Raw genomic sequence first — 19,467 nt, forward strand, 5'->3', positions numbered from 1 at the left:
CAGTAACTCTTGATCTGCTACTGTCTGATGAAACAGAGGGATTGGACCCCCAAGTTCATTTACCAGTACCAGTAACTCTTGATCTGCTACTGTCTGATCAAACAGAGGGATTGGACCCCCAAGTTCATTTACCAGTAACAGTAGCTCTTGATCTGCTACTGTCTGATCAAACAGAGGGATTGGACCCCCAAGTTCATTTACCAGTACCAGTAACTCTTGATCTGCTACTGTCTGATCAAACAGAGGGATTGGACCCCCAAGTTCATTTACCAGTACCAGTAACTCTTGATCTGCTACTGTCTGATCAAACAGAGGGATTGGACCCCCAAGTTCATTTACCAGTACCAGTAACTCTTGATCTGCTACTGTCTGATAAAACAGAGGATTGGACCCCAAGTTCATTTACCAGTACCAGTAACTCTTGAGCTACTACTGTCTGATCAAACAGAGGGATTGGACCCCCAAGTTCATTTACCAGTACTAGTAACTCTTGATCTGCTACTGTCTGATCAAACAGAGGGATTGGACCCCCAAGTTCATTTACCAGTACCAGTAACTCTTGATCTGCTACTGTCTGATCAAACAGAGGGATTGGACCCCCAAGTTCATTTACCAGTACCAGTAACTCTTGATCTGCTACTGTCTGATCAAACAGAGGATTGGACCCCAAGTTCATTTACCAGTACCAGTAACTCTTGATCTGCTACTGTCTGATCAAACAGAGGGATTGGACCCCCAAGTTCATTTACCAGTACCAGTAACTCTTGATCTGCTACTGTCTGATAAAACAGAGGGATTGGACCCCCAAGTTCATTTACCAGTACCAGTAACTCTTGAGCTACTACTGTCTGATCAAACAGAGGGATTGGACCCCCAAGTTCATTTACCAGTACCAGTAACTCTTGATCTGCTACTGTCTGATCAAACAGAGGATTTGACCCCAAGTTTTAGTCCAGAAACCATATTCTGGACCACAAGATATTAGCCATGCCAGCTTTAAAAGAGCCATCATATTAAGTCCTTAAATAGAAGCTATGTACAACAAATGGGCATAATTTCACATGTACATGTTCTGTAATCACTAGTTGAAGATAACTTACTTTTATTTTTAGCCTGTAGCCCTTGTAATAATGTCTCTAAGTATTCTGATATTGTTTTTTAGTGGACAAACCTTCAAACAACAGCTCCATACATTTATTGTAACTGTTATTTTTGTCATTTTTCACAGAAACATTTGAGTTTCTGATAATCTGATATCCATTACAAGAACTAAGTACAGCAACCTTTTTCAACTGACTATCAAAACTCAATACTGAAGAACCACTTTTCATTATGACATTTTAATTTATACAAAACAGACATGAAAAGAAATGTTAGAAACAAAGTAAACACCAACCTCTGGGCCCACAGTTTGTGAACAGTCTCCCACACTCTCTTAATTTGTTAGAAACAAAGTAAACACCAACCTCTGGGCCCACAGTTTGTGAACAGTCTCCCACACTCTCTTAATTTCTTCTAGCTTATCCTGGACAGTTACATCATTACAATCTTCCATCAACTGTTCACCCAGCTCTGTGGTCTTCAGGAAAAAATCCTTCTGATTGGCTAGTTCCTGAAATAAAGGTGGAGAAATTATTTCATGTTCCATACCAATTAGGAGGTAACATAACCAAGATACAAAAACTGTAACTATAACTCCATGTATGCCATATTCATTACAACCCCAACTACAGAACAATTATTTATGCAATAAACCTACTGTAATCACAACTGTTTACTGTACCTTTATGGAGGTATTGTTTACTACATTCCCAACAATGCAACAATTATATCATAATAACTCAAACAAATCAACTCTAACCACAACTATTCTCTTTACTGTATGTTCATGGGTGTATTATTTACTACAATCCCAATAATGCAACAGTTATATAACTCAAACAAATCAACTGTAACTACAACTGCTTACTGTACCTTCATGGATGTATTATTTACTACAATTCCAATAATGCAACAGTTAGATAACTCAAACAAATTAAGTGTAACCACAACTGTTTACTGTACCTTCATGGATGTATTATTTACTATAATCCCAATAATAAATACAATAAATAATTTAAAGACAACAAACTCTGAAACAGTGTACATATAATAGAGTGTCTAATGAATGAATCATAAACTCACAGTTTTAAGAAGACAGACTTCATCTTCAAAATATACATTTTGCTCTTCAATTCTTACTGTAAATAACTGAGCCCAAGAGAGAAGCTTTTCAGCCTCTTCATCAAACTGATGCCACTGATGTAGTTTTTCATTGATGACCTCCATTTTCACTACAAGCAGCACAGTTACAGTTTCCAAAGTTCTTCTCAGCAATGAAACTTCACCCATAACACCTCCAATGTCTGGTAGATCCTGGGTATCCTGCAGCTTAGCCACCTCTCTCTTCACAGTATCTAGGGTTTCACACACTGTGTAAAGATGGTCTTGGAGGTTCTAAACAGATGTACACAAGTGTAAGAAACTTACTTTTGCAAATATTTTATACTGTCCACTAATGGATACCATTGTCTTATTCCTCCTCCTTATAACAACAATATTTTATAATGTCCACTAATGAATACCAGTGTCTTATTCCTCCTCCTTATAACAACAATATTTTATAATGTCCACTAATGGATATCATTGTCTTATTCCTCCTCCTTATAACAATAATATTTTATAATGTCCACTAATGAATACCAGTGTCTTATTCCTCCTCCTTATAACAACAATATTTTATAATGTCCACTAATGAATACCAGTGTCTTATTCCTCCTCCATATAACAACAATATTTTATAATGTCCACAAATGGATATCATTGTCTTATTCATCCTCCTTATAACAACAACATTTTATAATGTCCACTAATGAATACCAGTGTCTTATTCCTCCTCCTTATAACAACAACATTTTATAATGTCCACTAATGAATACCAGTGTCTTATTCCTTCTCCTTATAACAACAATATTTTATAATGTCCACTAATGGATATCATTGTCTTATTCCTCCTCCTTATAACAACAATATTTTATAATGTCCACTAATGAATACCAGTGTCTTATTCCTCCTCCTTATAAGAACAATATTTTATAATGTCCACTAATGGATATCATTGTCTTATTCCTCCTCCTTATAACAACAATATTTTATAATGTCCACTAATGGATATCATTGTCTTATTCCTCCTCCTTATAACAACAATATTTTATAATGTCCACTAATGAATACCAGTGTCTTATTTATCCTCCTTATAATAACAATATTTTATAATGTCCACTAATGGATACCAGTGTCTTATTCCTCCTCCTTATAATTACAATATCTCATACTGTCCACTAATGAATACCAGTGTCTTATTTATCCTCCTTATAATAACAATATTTCATAGTGTCCACTAATGGATACCAGTGTCTTATTTATCCTCCTTATAATAACAATATTTCATACTGTCCACTAATGGATACCAGTATCTTATTTATCCTCCTTATAATAATAATATTTCATAGTGTCCACTAATGGATACCAGTGTCTTATTTATCCTTTTTATAATAACAATATTTCATAGTGTCCACTAATGGATACCAGTGTCTTATTTATCCTCTTTATAATAACAATATTTCATACTGTCCACTAATGGATACCAGTATCTTATTCCTCCTCCTTAAAATAACAATATTTCATACTGTCCACTAATGGATACCACTGCCTCATTCCTCCTTATAAAAACCACTAATGAATACCATTATTATCCTATTTTTAATATTTGTTCAGAATGTAACTGAACAAACTTTTTTTAGCAGTTTGTATTTTTTCAAACATTCAATTTTTTCTATGCCATAAAAATGTTAAATTTTCATAAAAATATTTTGATAAAATCCTTCCTCAAGGTCAATTAACAAAAACTGAAAATAGGTTTTAAAAATATTATTTGTTGAACTAATGAAAAAAATATTTCATATAACACTGCTAATGTTGGGTAAAAGTAATTAATATATAAAGGAATTTTGGTTTCATGAAAACCTGAATAACGGAGAACGGAGTACTGTAACTTTTCTCTTACCTTAATTTCTTGTGTTTTGTCATGCAGTTCTTTTCGACTTTGTGGTAAATGCTCAACAGTGACTTTTTGTCCAGCATCCAATTTTGTCCTGATCTCAAGAAGAATCAGTTGAATCTCACTCCACTTCTCCTGCAAGCTCTGGAGCCTAGTATATTGTTCAGTCAGCTTAAACTGAAGACTATGGATTTGCTTCTCTGCAGCTAAGACTTCGTCTTCAACTATACGAGCTGATACTTCATCAATCACACTTTGAAGTGAATCTCTGGTTTGTTTCAACTCAGTCAGGCAATTCTCAGCTTTAACAAGTTCACCTATAACATCCTAAAATATTGAATAAATCAATATACATTATAGTGATACACAGACCAATAAAATACTTTTTCCACACACAGACAATCTACAGTACAAGCTAAATATTAGTTACTATAATCTTGTATTCATTTTCTATCTTTATTAGTATCAACATAATAATTTTAATAAACACAACCAACATGTATAAACTTTCAGACAACTAGTTTGTACCTGTTTGGAATTTATATTATCTTGTAAGTTGTCCAAATCTCTCACACAGACTGTATTTTTTTCCAGATCTTTTTGTTCTACTTCTTTAGTTATTTTTTGCAATTCACAAAGTTGGTGTTGATAAAGCTGCCATCTTTTGGTTACAATAGTAAGTACATCTATCCTCTTGCTAAGCAAACTGGTTACAAATACCCATTGTTCTTGTAGTTGAGTAATGACACAGCTCTGAACAGATTCCTCAGGAATGTTATCAGTCAGAGCAGTCCCTTCTTCAATTAACGATTCCATAAATTGTTTATTTTCTAAAGCTTCTAGTTCTAGTACCTAATCAAACAAATAACAACAGTTAACGATGTTGGTACAGGGTTTAACAAAGAAAATAACAACAGTTAACAATGTTGGTACAAAAAAAATAATAATGGTTATCACTGTTGATACAGGGTCTAACTAAGCAAATAATAATGGTTATCACTGTTGATGCAGGGTCTAACTAAGCAAATAATAATGGTTATCACTGTTGATACAGGGTCTAAATAAGTAAATAATAATGGTTATCACTGTTGATACAGGGTCTAACAAAGAAAATAATAATGGTTATCACTGTTGATACAGGGTCTAACTAAGTAAATAATAATGGTTATCACTGTTGATACAGGGTCTAACAAAGAAAATAATAATGGTTATCACTGTTGATACAGGGTCTAACAAAGAAAATAATAATGGTTAGCACTGTTGGTACAGGGTCTAACAAAGAAAATAAGAATGGTTATCACTGTTGATGCAGGGTCTAACTAAGCAAATAATAATGGTTATCACTGTTGATACAGGGTCTAAATAAGTAAATAATAGTGGTTATCACTGTTGATACAGGGTCTAACTAAGTAAATAATAATGGTTATCACTGTTGATACAGGGTCTAAATAAGTAAATAATAATGGTTATCACTGTTGATACAGGGTCTAACAAAGAAAATAATAATGGTTATCACTGTTGATACAGGGTCTAACAAAGAAAATAATAATGGTTATCACTGTTGGTACAGGGTCTAACAAAGAAAATAATAATGGTTATCACTGTTGATACAGGGTCTAACAAAGAAAATAATAATGGTTATCACTGTTGATACAGGGTCTAACAAAGAAAATAATAATGGTTATCACTGTTGATACAGGGTCTAACAAAGAAAATAATAATGGTTATCACTGTTGATACAGGGTCTAAATAAGTAAATAATAATGGTTATCACTGTTGATACAGGGTCTAACAAAGAAAATAATAATGGTTATCACTGTTGATACAGGGTCTAACTAAACAAATAATAATGGTTATCACTGTTGATACAGGGTCTAAATAAGTAAATAATAATGGTTATCATTGTTGGTGCATGGTCTAAACAAACAAATAACAACAGTTAAATCATTGATACAGGGTCTAACTGAACAAAGAATAATGGGTAACAATGTTGGTAAGTGGTCTACACAAATAATTAATAACGATTAACAATGTTGGTACGTGGTCTACACAAATAATTAATAACGATTAACAATGTTGGTACGTGGTCTACACAAATAATTAATAACGATTAACAATGTTGGTACATGGTCTACACAAATAATTAATAACGATTAACAATGTTGGTACATGGTCTACACAAATAATTAATAACGATTAACAATGTTGGTACGTGGTCTATACAAATAAGTAATAACAATTAACTATGTTGGTATATATAAATGGTTCTGAAATTTAAGTGTTAAGAATTCATAAGGATGTGGAGACATAGCATTAGTTTATCAGCATAGTCTTGGATGTGGAAAGTTGATGCATAGTGAAGAATTTATTCTAATAAAATAATGTAAATCTTTATGTATTCGAATTTCTAAACATTTTTTATCTTATTTTACAATTTATTTTTCTGTTAACTAAAAGATTAGATGATGTATTTTGGCAATTATGGCAAGTACAATACCACTTCATACCTGTAACTGAACAAGGAATTCCAGTGCCACCTTGTGGTGTGATGGAGTTTCTAGGCTTAGTTGCATCTGAATCTTGTGTAACAAGTTTAAAATATGCTGAGATTTTTGTGGAAAGTTCTGAGTTTTGAACTGCATTTTTTGCAGGCGATGAAGGAAGTATAGTAACTGAGAACACAGACCTTGCCAACGATTCAACAAAGCTGAAACCTCCTGCACAAGGGTTGAGCTAGTATCAAAATCTTTCAGTAAGGAATCTTGCAAGATTAAAAGAGAGATTTTGTACATTGGCATTTGTTTGATGTGATGCTGAAAGAGAACGAATATCACATCCTTCATAATTGCTATAATCCAACAAAATACATATAATAAGTTTAAATAGATTAATATGTTGATTTCAAACTTATTCTCTCAATATATTTAGAACCAACAGGTATGATTGTATAGTTTCAATAGAAAAAATAGTTGGAAAATGAGCAAAAACTTAAGTTTTTCAAATAGGTAAATACATTTAGCTTTCATCTAAAACACACGTAAATAGTAACAATATACTGGTTAACATTTTGTTACAAATATGTATCACAAGATGAAGTTAACCAGCCACTATTACCTTAACAAATACTTAATATTCAGTTAAATACGACAAAAAAGAAACAAATACCTTAAGTCATAAAACAAGACTGCTACCTACATACACGAGAACTAAACATTCTGAGAAATATCTCAATAATCTACATAACCATTGTAATATTATGTTCTCACTGAAAGTTACTGAACCACAAGTTTTACTGCCAGCAACAATTCTGACCATAACTATAATTACCAATCACACCTTAGTCAAAATACTTAAATTATTCAAAATAATTTTAACAAGCTCAAATGGTTTATAGATTTGTGTGGATAAATCATCATTAGTTACTGTAGTGTTATAGCTAGCATTATATTAATAGTTGTTTATAATTACAGTTTGAGGTTACCTGACACTATATTAACAGTTATTTATAATTACAGTTTGAGGTTACCTGACACTATATTAACAGTTGTTTATAATTACAGTTTGAGGTTACCTGACACTATATTAACAGTTATTTATAATTACAGTTTGAGGTTACCTGACACTATATTAACAGTTATTTATAATTACAGTTTGAGGTTACCTGACACTATATTAACAGTTATTTATAATTACAGTTTGAGGTTACCTGACACTATATTAACAGTTATTTATAATTACAGTTTGGGGTTACCTAACACTATATTAACAGTTGTTTATAATTACAGTTTGAGGTTACCTGACACTATATTAACAGTTATTTATAATTACAGTTTGGGGTTACCTAACACTATATTAACAGTTGTTTATAACTACACTATAAAGAGAATTATTCAATACTGTATACTTGCAATGCTCTATAAACTTGTATTGTAATAAATGTTAACTTTAAAAGCTTTTCAGAATACCTGAGTTTCTTGAATAACTTGACAAACATCAGAGGAGTTAACCTCACCTTCTTTCTCCTTCAAAAACTTTGGAGAGAAATATATATAAACATGATATACTGATTGGCAAAAATATATTAACTTGATATATTGATTGGTAAAGCACCTGAACTGGAAGTACAAATAAACTAGAAACACTATGTGATTTATTTCAAGCTGACAAACAAACTATATTACAAGCAAGAAAAGTAGCTCAGATATTGTGAAAATCTATGTCTTATAACTGAAAGCTGACAAAATATTGAAAAACTAATAGGCTTAAATCGTTTTAAAAAACAAGCACACCAGGTCAACCTTTTGTTACACACTCATGTCTCTACCAAATAAGTATTCCTTTTGTCACACACTCAAGTCTTTTATCAATAAGAATTCCTTTTGTCACACACTCATGTCTCTACCAAATAAGTATTCCTTTTGTCATACACTCAAGTCTCTAATCAATATGTATTCCTTCTGTCACACACTCAAGTCTTTAATCAATAAGTATTCTTTCTGTCATACACTCAAGCCTCTAATCAATAAGTATTCCTTCTGTCATACACTCAAGTCTTTAATCAATAAGTATTCCTTCTGTCATACACTCAAGTCTCTTCTACTCAATAAGTATTCTTTCTGTCACACACTCAAGTCTTTACTCAATAAGTATTCCTTCTGTCACACACTCAAGTCTCTAATCAAGTATTCTCTTCACACACTCAAGTCTCTTCCCAATAAGTATTCCTTCTGTCACACACTCAAGTCTCTTCCCAATAAGTATTCCTTCTGTCACACACTCAAGACTCTTCTACTCAATAAGTATTCTTTTTGTCACACACTCAAGTCTCTAATCAATAAGTATTCCTTCTGTCACACACTCAAGTCTCTAATCAATAAGTATTCCTCTGTCACACACTCAAGTCTCTTCCCAATAAGTATTCTTTTTTGTCACACACTCAAGTCTCTAATCAATAAGTATTCCTCTGTCACACACTCAAGTCTCTTCCCAATAAGTATTCTTTTGTCACACACTCAAGTCTCTAATCAATAAGTATTCACTCTGTCACACTCAAAGTCTCTTCCCAATAAGTATTCCTTCTGTCACACACTCAAGTTTCCACCCAATAACTATTTTGTGATAGTAGAACTCATTGATTAGGCAGGATCATATTAAACGAAAACTTGTAAGAAATGCTATTATATATATGTAGTATAATACTTTAAAGCAGCAGAGACAAGTGAAATATAAGTAAATTATTAGGCTTAAGATACTAATGAAATAAGTTAAGTGTAGATGTTGTTTTTGACATTGCTAGGTATTTGTCCATCTATATAATTAACAGAGTACTGTGTGTTCTTGTATGGGAATCTTTTGAAACTTCATTAGACTATGGAAATGTGAAAGTAGGAGTAGGAAAGTAAGGATGATGTCACCATTTACATAATGGAAGGGGGAGTATAGGTAGTTCTGTACATAGCAAAGAGAAAGGTATTTACATGATGGAAGGGGGAGTATAGGTAGTTCTGTACATAGCAAAGAGAAAGGTATTTACATAATGGAAGGGGGAGTATAGGTAGTTCTGTACATAGCAAAGAGAAAGGTATTTACATGATGGAAGGGGGAGTATAGGTACAGCAAAGAGAAAGGTATTTACATAATGGAAGGGGAGTACAGGTAGTTCTGTGCATAGCAAAGAGAAAGGTATTTACATAATGGAAGGGGGAGTATAGGTAGTTCTGTACATAGCAAAGAGAAAAGGTATTTACATAATGGATCTGTCTTTCCAGTGCTCCATCTCAGACAGCACTGTTACAGTACTGTGTGTGTAAATTTCTTCACTTGTACTGTCATCTGACTGAGTTTTAATACGTTTATATAATACCCAGATTAAATCATTACTAGATCTGATGTTTCTAACTCAATTGGTTTGTCAGTTTTTGTTAGACCATTTGATTTAAAGTGTCTTTTTACTAGAGGTATTTGGTAGGTATCAAATGTGGAACAGGTTTTAACATTACAGTTATTAAGATACCTTCACAGCCATGTATCTAACCTCATACACAAGTAGTCTAGGTTGGTCAGTTAATTTTCTTAACTACTGAAAATACAAAGCATTTATATAAACATTCAGATACAAAATACAACTTAAAAAAAGTTCATACACTCAAATACTTGTTTTTCCCAAGTTAATATGAGAAAAAATATAGTTATGTATTGAACAAAATGAATCTATTTAAAAGTAAGTAATTTAAAAGTAATACATGTTCAACATTATTTATGTAGTGTAAAAAGTAATACATGTTCAACATTATTTAAGTAGTGTAAAAAGTAATACCTGTTCAACATTATTTAAGTAAGTAATTTAAAAGTAATACCTGTTCAACATTATTTAAGTAATTTAAAAAGTAATACATGTGCAACATTATTTGTGTAGTGTAAAAAGTAATACATGTTCAACATTATTTATGTAGTGTAAAAAGTAATACCTGTTCAACATTATTTGAGTAATTTAAAAAGTAATACCTGTTCAACATTATTTGAGTAATTTAAAAGTAATACCTGTTCAACATTATTTAAGTAATTTAAAAAGTAATACATGTTCAACATTATTTAAGTAGTGTAAAAAGTAATACCTGTTCAACATTATTTAAGTAATTAAAAAATTAATACATGTTCAACATTATTTATGTAGTGTAAAAAGTAATACCTGTTCAACATTACTTGAGTAATTTAAAAGTAATACCTGTTCAACATTATTTGAGTAATTTAAAAATTAATACCTGTTCAACATTATTTAAGTAATTTAAAAAGTAATATCTGTTCAACATTATTTAAGTAAGTAATTTAAAAAGTAATATCTGTTCAACATTATTTAAGTAAGTAATTTAAAAAGTAATACCTGTTCAACATTATTTAAGTAATTTAAAAAGTAATATCTGTTCAACATTATTTAAGTAAGTAATTTAAAAAGTAATACATGTTCAACATTATTTAAGTAGTGTAAAAAGTAATACATGTTTAACATTATTTAAGTAGTGTAAAAAGTAATACCTGTTCAACATTATTTAAGTAATTTAAAAAGTAATATCTGTTCAACATTATTTGAGTAAGTAATTTAAAAAGTAATACCTGTTCAACATTATTTGAGTAAGTAATTTAAAAAGTAATACCTGTTCAACATTATTTGAGTAATTTAAAAAGTAATACCTGTTCAACATTATTTAAGTAATTTAAAAAGTAATACCTGTTCAACATTATTTGAGTAATTTAAAAGGTAATATCTGTTCAACATTATTTAAGTAAGTAATTTAAAAAGTAATACCTGTTCAACATTAGTTGAGTAATTTAAAAGATAATACCTGTTCAACATTATTTGAGTAATTTAAAAAGTAATACATGTTCAACATTATTTAAGTAAGTAATTTAAAAAGTAATACCTATTCAACATTATTTAAGTAATTTAAAAATTAATACCTGTTCAACATTATTTAGAAATGTAATAACATTTCCAATAGTCGTATTGATACTGTCCCATTTTGAATGTTCTTCACTTATATCTTGCAAATGTTGAGACAATGTTGCAATAATCTGCTGGATATTGTCCTTTGTTTCTTGTAATTTCTTTTTTAAAGCACCCTGAGCCTGTGGACATACCAAGAAGGACCGAGACAGCTCCGAACATCGTCTCTCTAGTTCACCCAAATCTTCTTGTTTACATTTTACATCATCAAGAAGTTGCTGTCCAAATCAAACAAGTTAGAGATAAATGTTTTAAAAATATGTCATGAGATATGTTATATTAACATAATGTTGTAACATTGTTTTTGTTGGATGGGTTCCCTTAAAATAACTCGGGGAGACTAGTTCAATGCCTTCTATATGTAACAAAACTATATTAGCTTATTTCTTTCTTAATGTCTCAGTAAGTTGTACACAGTTGTAGCTTCTAGGGCTAATTTAATAAATGAAGTTTAAACAGAAATACATAAGTAACTACACCAAGTCTAATGTAAAAATAAACTTAGTTGTTCCATCTTACAGCTAATTGTTAAAGTAATTGAATATATATGATAACTAATACTGATACAAATACTTAACTGAAACTGACATGGTATTAACAGAAAACAAAATAGGCTAATTCACTGAAAGCAAAACACACTGATTATTGTATTTATAATCACGAAGATACTAGATTGTAAGTTATTACATTACACAGAACATTAACACTTCCCAACTTACAAGATATTGAGAGTCATGATAGTAATCAATATGATATCTAGTTAATAACAAAATATTAAACTAAATACATGCAGCAAAAGCAACTACCAAAACACTGGTAAATAAAAGAAGACAATATCTTAATTTAATGACATAAACAGTCTATATTCAGATTGAAACCATAACATTCTTGATATCTGGGCTTATGTTAGTTCCCAGACTTATATGGTTTCTATAAACAAATGTAATACATATAGTTTAAACAATATTTCTTTCTCCATAGTTGTTATTGTCTGTATACAAATATTATGTACACTGTATAATGTTAAACAACATTTCTTTCTCTGCACTTGGTTATTGCTTGTATACATGTATTATGTACAGAGTATAATGTTAAACAACATTTCTTTCTCTGCCATTGGTTATTGTTTGTATACAAGTATTATGTACAGAGTATAATAATAAACAATATTTCTTTCTCTGCACTTGGTTATTGTTTGTATACATGTATTATGTACACAATATAATGATAAACAACATTTCTTTCTCTGCACTTGGTTATTGCTTGTATACAAGTATTATGTACACAGTATATAAATAAACAACATTTCTTTCTCTGCACTTGGTTATTGCTTGTATACATGTATTATGTACAGAGTATAATGTTAAACAATATTTCTTTCTCTGCCATTGGTTATTGTTTGTATACATGTATGATGTACACAGTATAATGATAAACAACATTTCTTTCCCTGCACTTGGTTATTGCTTGTATACAAGTATTATGTACACAGTATAATAATAAACAACATTTCTTTCTCTGCACTTGGTTATTGCTTGTATACAAGTATTATGTACACAGTATAATGTTAAACAATATTTCTTTCTCTGCACTTGGTTATTGCTTGTATACATGTATTATGTACACAGTATAATGTTAAACAATATTTCTTTCTCTGCACTTGGTTATTGCTTGTATACAAGTATTATGTACACAGTATAATGATAAACAACATTTCTTTCTCTGCACTTGGTTATTGCTTGTATACATGTATTATGTACACAGTATAATGTTAAACAATATTTCTTTCTCTGCACTTGGTTATTGCTTGTATACAAGTATTATGTACACAGTATAATGTTAAACAATATTTCTTTCTCTGCACTTGGTTATTGCTTGTATACAAATATTATGTACACAGTATAATGTTAAACAATATTTCTTTCTCTGCACTTGGTTATTGCTTGTATACATGTATTATGTACACAGTATAATAATAAACAACATTTCTTTCTCTGCACTTGGTTATTGCTTGTATACAAGTATTATGTACACAGTATAATGTTAAACAATATTTCTTTCTCTGCACTTGGTTATTGCTTGTATACATGTATTATGTACACAGTATAATGTTAAACAATATTTCTTTCTCTGCACTTGGTTATTGCTTGGTATACAAGTATTATTGTTGTACAAGTATTATGTACACAGTATAATGATAAACAACATTTCTTTCTCTGCACTTGGTTATTGCTTGTATACATGTATTATGTACACAGTATAATGTTAAACAATATTTCTTTCTCCAAGACTTGGTTATTGCTTGTATACAAGTATTATGTACACAGTATCATGATAACAATATTTCTTTCTCTGCACTTGGTTATTGCTTGTATACATGAATTATGTACACAGTATAATGTTAAACAATATTTCTTTCTCTGCACTTGGTTATTGCTTGTATACAAGTATTATGTACACAGTATAATGATAAACAACATTTCTTTCTCTGCACTTGGTTATTGCTTGTATACATGTATTATGTACACAGTATAATGTTAAACAATATTTCTTTCTCTGCACTTGGTTATTGCTTGTATACAAGTATTATGTACACAGTATAATGATAAACAACATTTCTTTCTCTGCACTTGGTTATTGCTTGTATACATGTATTATGTACACAGTATAATGTTAAACAATATTTCTTTCTCTGCACTTGGTTATTGCTTGTATACAAGTATTATGTACACAGTATAATGTTAAACAATATTTCTTTCTCTGCACTTGGTTATTGCTTGTATACAAATATTATGTACACAGTATAATGTTAAACAATATTTCTTTCTCTGCACTTGGTTATTGCTTGTATACATGTATTATGTACACAGTATAATAATAAACAACATTTCTTTCTCTGCACTTGGTTATTGCTTGTATACAAGTATTATGTACACAGTATAATGTTAAACAACATTTCTTTCTCTGCACTTGGTTATTGCTTGTATACATGTATTATGTACACAGTATAATGTTAAACAATATTTCTTTCTCCTGCGACTTGGTTATTGCTTGTATACAAGTATTATGTACACAGTATAATGTTAAACAATATTTCTTTCTCTGCACTTGGTTATTGCTTGTATACAAGTATTATGTACACAGTATAATGATAAACAACATTTCTTTCTCTGCACTTGGTTATTGCTTGTATACATGTATTATGTACACAGTATAATGTTAAACAATATTTCTTTCTCCAGACTTGGTTATTGCTTGTATACAAGTTATTATGTACACAGTATCATGATAACAATATTTCTTTCTCTGCACTTGGTTATTGCTTGTATACATGAATTATGTACACAGTATAATGTTAAACAATATTTCTTTCTCTGCACTTGGTTATTGCTTGTATACAAGTATTATGTACACAGTATAATGATAAACAACATTTCTTTCTCTGCACTTGGTTATTGCTTGTATACATGTATTATGTACACAGTATAATGTTAAACAATATTTCTTTCTCTGCACTTGGTTATTGCTTGTATACAAGTATTATGTACACAGTATAATAATAAACAACATTTCTTTCTCTGCACACTTGGTTATTGCTTGTATACATGTATTATGTACACAGTATAATGTTAAACAACATTTCTTTCTCTGCACTTGGTTATTGCTTGTATACATGTATTATGTACACAGTATAATGTTAAACAATATTTCTTTCTCTGCACTTGGTTATTGCTTGTATACAAATATTATGTACACAGTATTGTTAAACAATATTTCTTTCTCTTGTATACATGTATTATGTACACAGTATAATGTTAAACAACATTTCTTTCTCTGCACTTATTATTGCTTGTATACATGTATTATGTACACAGTATATTATACAAGTATTATGTACACAGTATCATGATAACAATATTTCTTTCTCTGCACTTGGTTATTGCTTGTATACATGAATTATGTACACAGTATAATAATAAACAACATTTCTTTCTCCGTGACTTGGTTATTGCTTGTATACAAGTATTAGGTACACAGTATAATGTTAAACAATATTTCTTTCTCTGCACTTGGTTATTGCTTGTATACAAGTACTATGTACACAGTATAATGTTAAAGTTAACATTTTCTTAAACTGAAAATGTACTTTCAATGAGAACTAACCTCCCCTCACCTCACATAAAAGCTATCTCCTTTCTGTCCCTAAAACCTGCTAACATATTTTAATGGTTGGTGCACTAGTTTACATACTGTACAACATTTACACCACTTTTGAAGATCTATATAGCATGTGACCACTCTCCACCAATAATATTGTGTCACAGCTAGCTCTCTCTTTTGAGAACTGGCAGGATCTAAAATGAATAATGAGAGCAATAGGGAGGAAGTTTGTGATTGGAGATAAGCACAGTGTAAGAAAATTTTAACTTATGATACAGTCTCACTTCCTCTCACACAAAGCTAGAATCTTGCATTGAAAAGGTGGAGAGGATAGTGTAGCATCTTAACAGTGTAACCAACCTCTCGATGACGAGAAACGCCCTTGAAATTGAAATTTATCTCAGAAAAGCTGGTATGGGTATTAACTGATAAGCAGAGAACAATGTTTCAACCTTTGTAGGTTAGCCTGAAGTTGACTTAGGAAGATCAAAACGTTGTTATCTGCTTATCAGTAAAAGTGTTACTATCCATACCATCCATTCTGAGATAGACAGTGTAACCAACCACCTATAAATAATTAGTGTGCTCAGAGATGAAGCTGAAGCACAATAGGAGGCACCATGCTACTTCTGGAACAATGTGCTCTTCAATTATAAGGTGATACAGGTAGAAAAAAAAGGATGTGCACAACATGAATTCATTCTGAGATGTGCAATCCATAATAAAAATGATGCGAGTTCAAATCCTTCTCTGCTGTAAAAACAGTGTCTTTATTATAGCAAAGCCATGTCAGACCATCTGCTGTATCCATCTCGCATCACAGAGAACAGAATATTGTTTCATTATGGTCGTGCCTCCTCTAAATACAGAGAATAGAATATTGTTTCATTATGGTCGTGCCTCCTCTAAATACAGAGAATAGAATATTGCTATGCTTGGTTACAACAACATGACCCTGCTACGCTTGGTTACAACAACATGACTCTGCTATGCTTGGTTACAACAACATGATTCTACTATGCTTGATTACAACAACATGACTCTACTATGCTTGATTACAACAACATGACTCTACTATGCTTGGTTACAACAACATGATCCTGCTATGCTTGGTTACAACAACATGACCCTGCTATGTTTGGTTACAACAACATGATTCTGCTATGCTTGATTACAACAACATGATTCTGCTATGCTTGATTACAACAACATGATTCTGCTATGCTTGGTTACAACAACATGACTCTACTATGCTTGGTTACAACAACATGACCCTGCTATGCTTGGTTACAACAACATGATCCTGCTATGCTTGGTTACAACAACATGATCCTGCTATGCTTGGTTACAACAACATGATTCTGCTATGCTTGGTTACAACAACATGATCCTGCTATGCTTGGTTACAACAACATGATCCTGCTATGCTTGGTTACAACAACATGACCCTGCTATGTTTGGTTACAACAACATGATCCTGCTATGCTTGGTTATAACAACATAACCCTGCTATGTTTGGTTACAACAACATGACCCTGCTATGTTTGGTTACAACAACATGACCCTGCTATGTTTGGTTACAACAACATGACCCTGCTATGTTTGGTTACAACAACATGACTCTGCCATGCTTGGTTATAACAACATGACTCTGCTATGCTTGGTTACAACAACAACATGACTGCTATGCTTGGTTACAACAACATGATTCTGCTATGCTTGGTTACAACAACATGACTACACAACAACATGATCCTGCTATGCTTGGTTACAACAACATGATCCTGCTATGCTTGGTTACAACAACATGATCCTGCTATGCTTGGTTACAACAACATGATCCTGCTATGCTTGGTTACAACAACATGATCCTGCTATGCTTGGTTACAACAACATGATCCTGCTATGCTGATGCTATGTTTGGTTACAACAACATGACCCTGCTATGTTTGGTTACAACAACATGACCCTGCTATGTTTGGTTACAACAACATGACCCTGCTATGTTTGGTTACAACAACATGACCCTGCTATGTTTGGTTACAACAACATGACCCTGCTATGTTTGGTTATAACAACATGACCCTGCTATGTTTGGTTACAACAACATGACTCTGCTATGCTTGGTTATAACAACATGACTCTGCTATGCTTGGTTACAACAACATGACTGCTATGCTTGGTTACAACAACATGACCCTGCTATGCTTGGTTACAACAACATGACCCTGCTATGCTTGGTTACCACAACATGACTCTGCTATGGTTGGTTCAGTTTGTTGTACTTCTTGTTTCTGTGGTGGTTTTGTCCACTTTTGACATAATGCTAAAACTTTCTTTTCATAATTCTGGTTGCTTGATGCATAACACTGTTAACTTACAGTTGTGATTGGGGTTCACACATAACACATACCCTAACCACAATGTTTATATTACTGTAATTCTGTTTATATCTGACTGAGGTGCATATATATCACACAATCCACATACCCTAACCACAATGTTTATATTACTGTAATTCTGTTTATATCTGACTGAGGTGCATATATATTATATATATCATACGAGGTTCACATACCCTAGCCACAATGTTTATATTACTGTAATTCTGTTTATATCTGACTGAGGTGCATATATATTATATATATCATACGAGGTTCACATACCCTAGCCACAATGTTTATATCACTGTAATTTTGTTTATATCTGACTGAGGTGCATATATATTATATATATCATATGAGGTTCACATACCCTAGCCACAATGTTTATATTACTGTAATTTTGTTTATATCTGACTGAGGTGCATATATATTATATATATCATACGAGGTTCACATACCCTAGCCACAATGTTTATATTACTGTAATTCTGTTTATATCTGACTGAGGTGCATATATATTATATATATCATAATGAGGTTCACATACCCTAGCCACAATGTTTATAATACTGTAATTTTGTTTTTATCTTGGTAATTGTCAACCTCCTAATGCTGATGACAGGTTCATGAACCTTGTATCTCCAGTTCAGGTTGGGTACATATATAGCCAACATTATATTTTAATAAACTCTCCCTTGACTTGCCATTTCTTCTCATGTGAGAATTGTGTTCACTTCGAGTTATTGTTTCACAGAGTGGCTTTTTATATACAGGAGCTGATTTTTTTCCACTTGTTCCCAGATAGAACTGTGGTAAGTCTCAGCAATAAGTTACAGTGCTAAAATCAGGGTTTTTTTCCCTTGATACTTAGGGAGGTAGTGATTAGGGGGCAAAATTAAGATAAAAATGATTTGTATGAGAGGAGGCAAGACCGTAATGGAACAATATTCCATTCTCTGTAATGTTAGGAGGCAAGACCTAATGGAACAATATTCCATTCTCTGTAATGTTAGGAGGCAAGACTGTAATGGAACAATATTCCAATCTCTGTAATGATAGGAGGCAAGACCATAATGGAACAATATTCCAATCTCTGTAATGATAGGAGGCAAGACCGTAATGGAACAATATTCCAATCTCTGTAATGATAGGAGGCAAGACCGTAATGGAACAATATTCCATTCTCTGTAATGTTAGGAGGCAAGACCGTAATGGAACAATATTCCAATCTCTGTAATAAGAGGAGGCAAGACCACACTGAAACAATATTCCATTCTCTGTAATGTGAGGAGGCAAGACCACACTGGAACAATATTCCATTC

General features: G+C 31.8%; 1 protein-coding gene across 1 annotated transcript in view; it reads right to left on the minus strand.

The window, feature by feature from the left end:
• Window positions 1–6,881: 6,881 nt before the first annotated feature.
• LOC143226903 (uncharacterized) overlaps window positions 6,882–19,467 on the minus strand; it is a 64,996-nt gene continuing 52,410 nt past the window's right edge. Inside the window, exons 18-20 of the mRNA XM_076458443.1 lie at window positions 11,555–11,818; window positions 8,065–8,130; window positions 6,882–6,912 (exon numbers count right to left, since the gene is read on the minus strand). The gene's annotated coding sequence lies outside the window, so the exon portion shown is untranslated. The remainder of the gene's footprint in view (window positions 6,913–8,064; window positions 8,131–11,554; window positions 11,819–19,467) is intronic.

The sequence above is a fragment of the Tachypleus tridentatus genome, chromosome 9, assembly GCF_004210375.1.
Source record: "Tachypleus tridentatus isolate NWPU-2018 chromosome 9, ASM421037v1, whole genome shotgun sequence".
Taxonomy (NCBI): domain Eukaryota; kingdom Metazoa; phylum Arthropoda; class Merostomata; order Xiphosura; family Limulidae; genus Tachypleus; species Tachypleus tridentatus.